We start from the raw sequence: 10,209 nt of genomic DNA on the forward strand, positions 1-10,209 counted from the left end.
GGCCTGTGGCTCATATACCCCTGATCCAGCCCACCACCCTTCCCATCATCCTTCCCACCATCCCCTGGGAAAGGGGAGGGACCGACCACCACAAGGCTTAAAGGCGGCTGGAGGAAGTGCAGTGGGTTTTCTGGTTTGCTTTATGTTTACAGCATGTGAAGTGCTGAGTGAAGAAAGTGGCTCTTGCTGGAAATGATGATGCCTGCTCTTTCATTTCAGTTACATCTATTATATCAGCAATGTGACTATGCACATAATTAAAATGAATTGTTCAGGGACATAGAAAAAGATAAAAGTCATACTAAACTATGTAGGAAAGTAGTACATTAAATGTAATAACAATGTTATTATCAAAAAAATAGTGCTTTAGTTTCCTATTAAAAAAAACCCAAATGCTATGGGGTTATGCATCATTTCTAGCAAAACCACGCATGCCACCTAACTTCTACCAGGACTACATTCTGGATAAGACTTAATGACAAAGCAGAAATAGATCCTGTAAGAATCCCTTCTCAAAAATATCTTTGGTTGCAAATTAAACGATTTACTATAAGTTGTTGACAATTCAGAGTAACCTCGACCGTCTCTCTGACTCCCTTCACAGACCTAGGTGAGTCCCAAAGGACAGGAAACACCAAAAACCCATGGAAATACAAAAAATGTATCAGAAACTCTATGAAGCAGCCTAATTAACACCTAAGTAGCTAGAACAAAAATGAATTGCAAAACACAAAAAACACTGTGGGAGATGTGTCAATAAAAAAGGATGAAGGCTGTCGCCTTCTCCAAAAAACTCAAGACGAGATCTGAGTCGGCGATAGATATCTTTGGAGTACCATACACCAAAGAGAAATTCGATAGCTTCTAATAGCTTTGTGATGGAAATAGAAGGGTGTTGAGGTGGCCAAAGAGGCAGAAGAAGGATCGAGGGCAAAAATGTACTTGGGAGGGGATTTGACCAGAGCACGGATGTCGTCGGGGAGATGCTGACCGATGTGAGGTGAGCGAGACGGAGGGGAGGACAAAAAGACCGCTCTGAGGAAGAGGGATGACCTGAGGAGATGTTCTGACAAACTGAGAGGGATACACATTACGCTCCAGAGATAAAAGCGTGCTGAGGAGACCCTCTAAAGCTTTGGGATGAACCGAGAGAGAAAAAAAAAATACGAAGAAAATTTAAAAAGTAGCAGGATACGTGACAAACAAGAAAGAATTAAAAAATAGGGATAGAGAGCTTGATAAAAGCAAATATAGAAAGAAAATTTTAAAAGCAAAAGGGTGCAAGGCAGTGGAGAAAAAAATTTTAAAAAATAGGGACAGAAAAATAGATAAAAGTAGACATAGGAAAAAATAAAATGAAGGCATTAAAGGACAAAAAAAAAGTACAAAATAGACAACAAACTAAATAAATGGAGATATAAAGAAAATTTTTAAATTGAGAGAGAACCCAACAGACAAGAAAGAATTAAAAAATAGGGACAGGAAATAGATAAAAGCAGACAGAAGAAAAAATGAAAAAAGCAACAAGATTAAGGAAATAAAGGAAAAACTTAAAAAGCAGAAACAGCAAGCTAAAGACATAGAAATGAAATTTTAAAAGTGACAGGGTACAGCACAGACTAGAATGAAATAAGAAATAAAGACAGTGAACTGGATAAAAGTAGAAAAAGAAAAAAATTTAAAAGGAGCATGACTGTTATAGAAGAAATTTAATTAACTATATTCGTCCCTCTGAATAGTCTCATTTAGCGTTAGTGGCTTAGCATTAGCAGCTAAAGTGGTTGAAGCCTTAGACCGCAAGAGCTGACGGAGAGTAAACTTTTTGATAAAACTAATGCTGCTACCAAAGAACGTGCTGAATTCAGCAGATATGAGCTGGAGGACCAAGGAGACAATTCCAAGAGAATGAAGTAACTTCAGAAGGCGGCCAGCCCTGCAACAGGGAAAACCAGTAAGAAACCAAGAATTTAGCGATTGGGCTTGGGGATGGGCCGATGGATGGTATGGGTGTAATTGAGAGGCGTTAACTGGGGTAGGGGTCCCTCTCTGGTGGCACCCAGCTTGATCTGTCACCTCAGAACTAATAAAAGTGTAGTTGGAAACCTTCACTTGGACTTTTGTTTTCAGTGGGATCCCAGGTATTTATGCGCATAAATCCATAACAGCAACACAGGACAGACAGGAAATTTAAAAAAAAAAAAAAAAAAATAGTTAGACATCTTGATAAAAGTAGACATAGAAATAAAACTTCTAAAAGTGATGACATAGAGGATAGACAGGGAAATAGTAAATAACAGGGACATAAAAATACATAAAAGTAAACGTAGAAACAGAAATTAAAACCTGAGGACATTGAAAGAAGAAAAAAATTTAAAAATAGCGAGAAACCCTGAATAGACATGGACAATATCAAAAGCAATGGGGTACAAGACAGACTAGAATGAATTGAAAAATAAAAGATACCAAACTGGATAAAAATAGCAAAGGAAAGAAACATTTAAAGCAATGGGGTACAGGACAGGAAACAAAAAACAGGGAGAGACATCTCAATAAAAGTAGACATAGAATGAAAATTTTAAAAGCGACAGGATACAGGAAAAAAAATAGGGACAGAAAATGAGAGAAAAGCACACCTAGAAACAAAATTTCAAAACGAAAAGAATTATGAGAGTAAAAAATTAAAAATAGGCACAGTTAGCTAGATAAAAGTAGACATAGAAAGAAAACTGAAAAAGCAAAGCGGTTCATGACAGATGGGGAAGAATAAAAAAATAAACAGGAACTGGATTAAAGTAGACATAGAAAGAACATTTTTAAAGTGACAGGATCAAGAATATAAAGGAAAAAATTAAAAAAATAGGGACTAAACTGTTGTCATATAAAGTAAATTTAAAAACCTGCAGGGTACACGGCAGGCAAGAAAGAATTAAAAAAAAAAGGGGTGGGAGCCTGATAAAAGTAGACATGGAAAGAAAATTTAAAAAGCGATGGCACCAAGGAAAGACAAGAAACAATTAAAAAATAAAGACAGTGAATGGGATAAAAGTAGACATAGAAAGGACATTTCAAAAAGAGAATGATTAAGAAAATTAAAAAATTGAAAAATAAGGACATTGAACTAAAATCAGAAAATAAGGACATTGAACTGAAAATAGAAAGAAAATTTAAAAAGCAAAGGTGTAAAGGACAGATAAGAAAAAAATAAATACAGACAGCATACTGGATAAAAGGAGACATAGAAAATATTAAAAGCAACAAGGATTAGGGAAATAAAGGAAAAAAATAGAAAACAAGGACAGCAAATGAAATGAGCAGAAACACAGAAAGCAAATGTTAAAAGTGATGGGGATTAAGAGAGGAAAATATTAAAAAATAGAGACAGGGAATGACATAAAAGTAGACATTAAAAAAAATTAAAAGCCAAGGCATTAAGAGGAAAAAATTTTAAAAATAGGGACAGCAAACTAAACAAGCGGAGACATAGCAAGTAAATTTTAAAAGCGACAGGGTACATGACAGACAGGAAAGAAATAAACTATGGAGACAGGAAGTTGCATAAAAGTAGACATGGAAACAAAATTGGAAAATCCAAGGGATTCAGAGAGGAAAGACTTAAAAAATAGGGACAACGAACCAAATAAATGAAGACATAGACAGAAAATGTGTTAAACTACAGACAGGAAAGCATTAAAAAAATAAGGATAGGCATGTTGATAAAACCAGTTGTGGAGGGCAAATTTAAAAAGCAATGAGATACAGGACAGACAAGAAAAAAAATAAAATAGGGACAGCAAAGTAGAGAAAAGTAGACATTGAAAAAAAAATTTAAAAGCCAAGGGATTAAGAGATGAAAATAGTAAAAAGTAGAGACAACAAGCTAGAATGGAGATGTAGAAAGAAAATTTTTAAAAAAGAGGGCACTAAGGAAGGACAAGAAATAAATGAAAACTAAAGATGGCACAATGGGATAAAAGTAGATGTAGAACATTTTAAAAGCAACAAGGACTAGGAGAAGTAAAGAAAATAAATTAAAAATAAGGACAGCGAACAAAATAGATATAGAAAGTAAATTTTTTAAAGCAACAGGGTACATGACAGACAGGAAAGAATTAAAAAATAGGGATAGGGACCTTGACAAAAATAGGGGCGTAGAAGGAAAATTTTAAAAGCGACGAGGTACAGGACAGAAAGGAAGGAACTAAAAATAGGGACAGCAAACTAGATAAAACTAGACGTAGAAACAACATTTTAAAATCCAAGGTATTGAAAGAGGAAAGACTTAAACACTGTTGGCAGCAAATGAAAATGCAGATGTAGAAAGCCAATTTTAAAAGCGAGGCCACTGAAGACAGACAAGAAACAATTAAGAAATTAAGACAGCGAACGAGATAAAGTTAGAAAGCAACAGGGATTAAGGAAATAAAAGGTAAAAATTTTCAAAATAGAAACAGTGAACTAAAATGGAGATGCAGAAAAAAATTTTTAAAAGCAAGTGTGCTAAGGAAATACAAGAATTTAAAAAAAAGTGAACGGCAGAAAGATAGACAGAAAGAAGATTTTAAAAGTGATGAGGATTAAGGAAAAAAAGAAAAAAATCAATATAGGGACAGCGAACAAAAACAGAGATGTAGAAAGAAAATTTTAAAAGAGATGGTACTAATGAAAGAGAAGACATAATTAAAAGATGGCAAAATAATAACAGCAAACAGGATAAAAGTAGATAGACATTTTTAAAAAACAACAAGGATTAGGAAATAAGGAAAAATTTTAAAAATAGCAACAATGAGCTAAAAACAGATACCTAGAAAAAAAAATGGCTCAAAGGAAAAACAAGAAAAAAAATTAAAAATAAATACATCAAATGACATAGAAGCAGAAAATTTTAAAAGCAAAGCGATTAAGAGAGGAAAGAACAAAAAAACAGCGAGAGTGAACTGAAATGCATAGACAGAAAATTTAAAAAGTGATGGCACTAAGGAGAGACAAGAAATAATTTTAAAAAGACAGCAAAGGGAAAAAAGCATAGGAAGAACATTTTCAAAGCGATAGGTGTTAGGGAAATATTAAAAAATAGGGACAGCAAAATAAAACGGAGAAGTAGAAAGAAATTTTAAAAGCAACAGCACTAAGAAAAGACAAGAAATAATTACAAATCTTTGAAATGCAACTATAATTCTACGGTGTCATCATCCATCTGCTTCTTTCTGGTTGTAGATGTCCCTGGAGTTGCACTGGCTGCAGTTACTTATCTCTGATGCCAGATAAGGGGAGGGTTTCACAGAGGTGTCAGAGGGGCTGGAACGCTGGCGCAATCTGGGTAGTATAGGGGTATACTTTCTTCTTCATGGATGGCTTTAAGGTTCTGAGAAACAAAGGTCCTTATCTTCAAAGTGAGGGCCATCCTGCTCCTTGCAGTGAGCTGGGGCCCTTTAGTTATGCCAACTTAACTGTGACTGTGTAGTATACAATGTAAACTATATACCTCTTAAAAAAGCTAATACAATTTCATACCATTAAGAAAGTTCATACCATTTCATACTATAAAGAGTAATTGATACAATAGGTAGGGAATGAGATTTTTCCTAACAATGTCACAACCTATAAAAATTAGTCGGCCTGGAGTTGAGTAAGGATCACAATGCTGGGCTCGCAGGATGCCATAATACACAAGGACGCAGACGTTTTGTTTCTTAACATTCCTTTATTACTAATTACTATTAGTAAAGTGAGCATATCAGTTACTACAAAAAACACTACTAGTAAAGCAGCAAGTACACTTACAATTACTTACTTAGATGTGTGTTGATACATATTATTTGAAGTGTTACAGGTACAGTGCTCATCAAACCGTCCCCAGGAGTGAAGCCAATCTACCACGGACAAAGTCTCGCTTCAAAAATGATCTGCATCACCGAGTCTGGAGTCAGCCAGACCTCTTCCACAAGGGTCCAGTCTGTTCAGGAAATTGCATAGAGAAGTTCTCACAGGGGGAGTTCTCTGAGAAAAATCTCCATTTGGGGGAGAAAGTCTTTTTTATATCGTAGAGATATAAGGGGGCATAGGGCACCACCACCTGGAGCAGCCAATAGGTGTTGCTAACTTCTAAACAGCCAATAGGTGATGAGGTTTTCTATTTTCTCAGACCAATTTTTACTTTCCCAGATTCTTTTTCTGATCTTCCAGGCACAGCAGCCGATAGCTGTTGTCAATTCCTGTTTTTGCGGGATGTTTTCCACTTGTTTTGACTATTTTTCACTTTTCCAGATATGTTTGTTGTCACGGTTTCTTGGTTTTGTGCTTATCTAGGCTATCTCAGGATATCTCGGGTAACTCAGCTGCACTACAAGGATGCCAGCGACACTTCTCCAGGATGCTTCTGGTTCCCAAGAGGCCAAGTTCCCAGACTGGCAGGCATCTTCTGACAGTATTTTAGAAAAGATTTTCTTCTGTCCACGTTTTTCCTGCTATACTCAGGCCACCTTTATGGCTTCTCCCATCAAAGGGACTAGAGATACAAGACAGCTATGGGGCACAAGAAAGTCCTCCAACAGACACCACGAGTAGGGAGGTCCTGAGGGGGGGACAGAGGGGCAAAAGTGAGGCCTCAGGAGGGAAACTGAGAACACAAGAGGAGTTCAAGGGGGGCTGTGTCAAAGACTACAGCTCCCATCATGACGTGCAATGTTCTGTGGCATCCTGAAAGCCCGGTGACTGAAAAATATATCTCCTGGCATGCTGCATCAAACAAAATTGCAGACTGGCGGCTCAGTTGTGGAAGACTATATTTCTCAGCGTGCCACAAAGAACAAAATGGTTCTCTGGAAGTTCAGTGCCAGAAGACTTCATCTCCTGGCATGCTAAGCATAACAAAATGGCTACCGGATCGCCTCTGCCAGAAGGGTTTATCTCCCAGCCTGCAGCGTAGAACAATACGGCCGATCGGAAGCCCAGTGTTGAAAGACTGCATCTCCTGGCACGCTGCACAGAAGAATGTGGCTGGCCGCAAGCCTGGTGCCGGAAAACTATATTATCTTGTCATGCTTTGCTGATTTGGGGGGGAAAAAAAAAAACCCCAAACCCAGCCCAGCCGGAAGCCCAGTGCCAGAAAACTACGTCTCTTGGCACGCTGCATTGAACAACATGGCAGAGTGGAAGCCTAGTGCTGGAAGATTACGTCTCCTGGCATACGGCACAGAACAAAGGGGCCAGTTGGAAGTCTGGTGGCAGAAGACAACATCTCCCGGTACGCTGCACGCACAAACATGGCCACCCGAAATCCCAGTGCTGTACATCTCCTGGCATGACGCAGTGCATACTGCTTTGCGAGGTGGAACTCTAGGAAGGGGACATTTCTCCCGCCTGGACCCGGAAGCCACTTTGGAGTGCAGAGCGCTGCTCTGTGATCCCCAACACGAGCCTGGGGCTCCTCAGCAGTGCCATCACTGGCCCGTGGTTCAGCTCCGGCAGTGCCTGAGACTCCCCACGGCCACGTGCGTACTCACCGCTCTTCGACGCTGTGCCGTGCTTCCAGAATGCGAATCCAATCCCGTCCCGTCCGACTGCAACCCTCTACTTTGACACAGCCTTGACCTGGTCCACGTCTATGTATAACTCACCTGCGACTACTCTGACTCCTCCGTAAGCTCCCTCTGCCGCAGTCCCAGTGCTCTGGCAGCTTTGCACCGTGGCCCTACGGTTTCATTCATGTTGCCCGAGATGTTCCTGTCTGCTCCCCTGGAATGGGTGGGACCCGTGGCCTGAGCACAAAACCTCTGTCCACATTCAACTACTCTGCCACCGTGGCGGCAGTTCTGGTCCCAACTAGTGATATTCAGTCACTCCCTGGTGTGCAACTGTCCCCAGGGGTCAACACAGCACCCACCCATCCACCCTGAGCTGCTGCCAGGCCCAACAGCCCCTTGGTCCTGAAGGGGAAATTCTAACGGTACACTGCTCAGCGGTGGCGATTTGTGACTGTGGAACGATCTGGCACGGAGAGCAAGAAGGCACAACTGCAGAAGGGGTTAAACTGGCTGGAAGCAGGGATGCCAGAGACAGCAGGACTCCCTGTAAGGGCATGGAGTTTCCCTTGGTGATAAGAAACAGTGACAGCATTGTGTGGCAGACCATCCTGGAATGGGAGCACTCAGGAGCCATCTTTGGGCAGCGGAGCTGAGCTGGACCCAATGCAACCGCTCACCGGATGGGTGCCAATGAGAGCAGACAGAAGGAATCCATTGGCGGTGCATCTTTGCAGGCTCCACGTAGAACTGCTTATTGTGGTAGGACTCTGCCCAATGCGTTGTTTGTTATTTTTTTCTTTTATATTTAAGCACAAGTGTGTGTTTAATTCACATTGAGGAGTACCATAAAAATTCCCTGACAGTTGCAGCCCATTAGGAACGCAGGAGCTGTCGCCACTATCCTCATCAGGGGAAGCTGGGCTTGCCAGGGTAGCAGAGGTGTGCCTCAGCTCCTGAGAACAGCTTGCTGAAAGCTAGAGAGAACACCCTGGAGTGTGCAAATGGGAAAGAGAAATAGTCTTAAGGAGACGAACAAATGGAGAGCCCTGCAGTGCAACAAAAGGGGGGGGAGGAGGGGGAAGCGAAACACCACGGGGCCGTTGGGGCAAATGGATGACTCTGGGAGCATAAAAAGGCAAAGGAAGGGCCTAGGGGCACACCAAAGGAAATTGGAAGACACTGGAATGCACTGAAAAGCACCTGGAAAAGTCCGGGACAGGGGGGAAATCTAAACAGGGAGCTTTGTCACACGTTGCATGACCATTGGAGGGCCTTCGTACACAACAAAGGGCCCCTAATGCACACGGCGTGGCTCAGTGTGGCTGATGGAAAGTCACCTGTCACCGCGGAAATCTCACACCCTTGCCAGTGAATGCCCCAGCCCACGGCACCAGACGCACCGGGAACACCTCGGGGTGCCAACAGTAAATCCAGGGGCAGCCTTGGGACCTCACACAGCACTGGAGGGACCCTGGCTACCCCCAGGATGATGCAAGCCGTTCCAAATGGCCAAATGTCTGTGGCACTACAAGAGAAATCCTCTGCAGCCCTGTGAACAGCAATGGTGTTGTCCTGGAACATTGAGGAACCTTGAAGAGGTCCAAGAGCCCTTGGGACTGGACCTCACCCCCTCAGACACAACGTGTAGCCTCCTCCCTCCTGGAGCACTGTGTTGGGGCACTTTTTAATGAGCATGAAGGGACATGAACATGGGTTGAAAGAAGAAAGCAATTGTTTATTAATTAATTCACATAAATGACACCGGGGAGTGTACCACATGTTTCAGATGCCTGTGCCATCTGAGGGGCCGTTACTGGATCACCATTTATCAGTGCAGTAGGGAAGGGTCACCTCCTGCCCTTGATGTGGCAAGAAATTGAAGTAGCTGCCAGCTTCTCCCTGGCTTTTTCTTTCAAGGATAGGATTCGGCTCTGGTATTTGAGAGGAAAACCCCAGATTTCACCTGTCTGTACTTTTGCCTTACCTCTAGAATAGCATCCTACCCTCCCCAATTTTCACAGTTATGAGCTGACTTACCACCTTAGCAGTCTGATGTAACGTGAGGTGGCTGCACCATAGCAAACCCAGACCTTAGAGCACAGAGCTGAACCCTCCTGTTGGCACAGGAGAAGGTTACATACCCCACGGAAGGGTTCACAGCCTAGTGTTTAGGGTCCAGGACTTAGAGTTGATTACCTTAGGAGTTACACGTTACCATTTCTGTAAGTTGTCAATCCTGAATCTAAGTTACAAGCTGGAAATCTTGGAACCAAAATGGTGTTGGGCATTTAGAGTTTATGGATGACGTTCCACTTTAAATTCTGGCAAATAATGACCTCCACAAAATAAAGTAATAAACTATAACCCCCGAGTAAAAAACCCTCAGCAACAAATTCTCAACAATAAACCATCAGTGGAACACTCTGAACCCTCAGTTTTAAGTAAGAAACACCAAAGCACATATAAGCAGGAAAGCAGTTGAGAACCAGTGGAATTTTTGCCCCCAGCTTTAAAAATGGGCCCCTCATTTGGAAGTGCAGCAGAACAAGAAGACACACACCAGAATGCACTTCCCCTAAACTTACCTTCAACACCATAAATACTAATTCATCTGCATCAGGGCCAATTACCTTTTTTTTGTTGTTGTTTGTTTTCTCAGCTCCACAAGCAAATATCCAGAGCAAGT

Source organism: Balearica regulorum, chromosome 17 (genome assembly GCF_011004875.1).
Source record: "Balearica regulorum gibbericeps isolate bBalReg1 chromosome 17, bBalReg1.pri, whole genome shotgun sequence".
In the NCBI taxonomy this organism is placed as follows: domain Eukaryota; kingdom Metazoa; phylum Chordata; class Aves; order Gruiformes; family Gruidae; genus Balearica; species Balearica regulorum.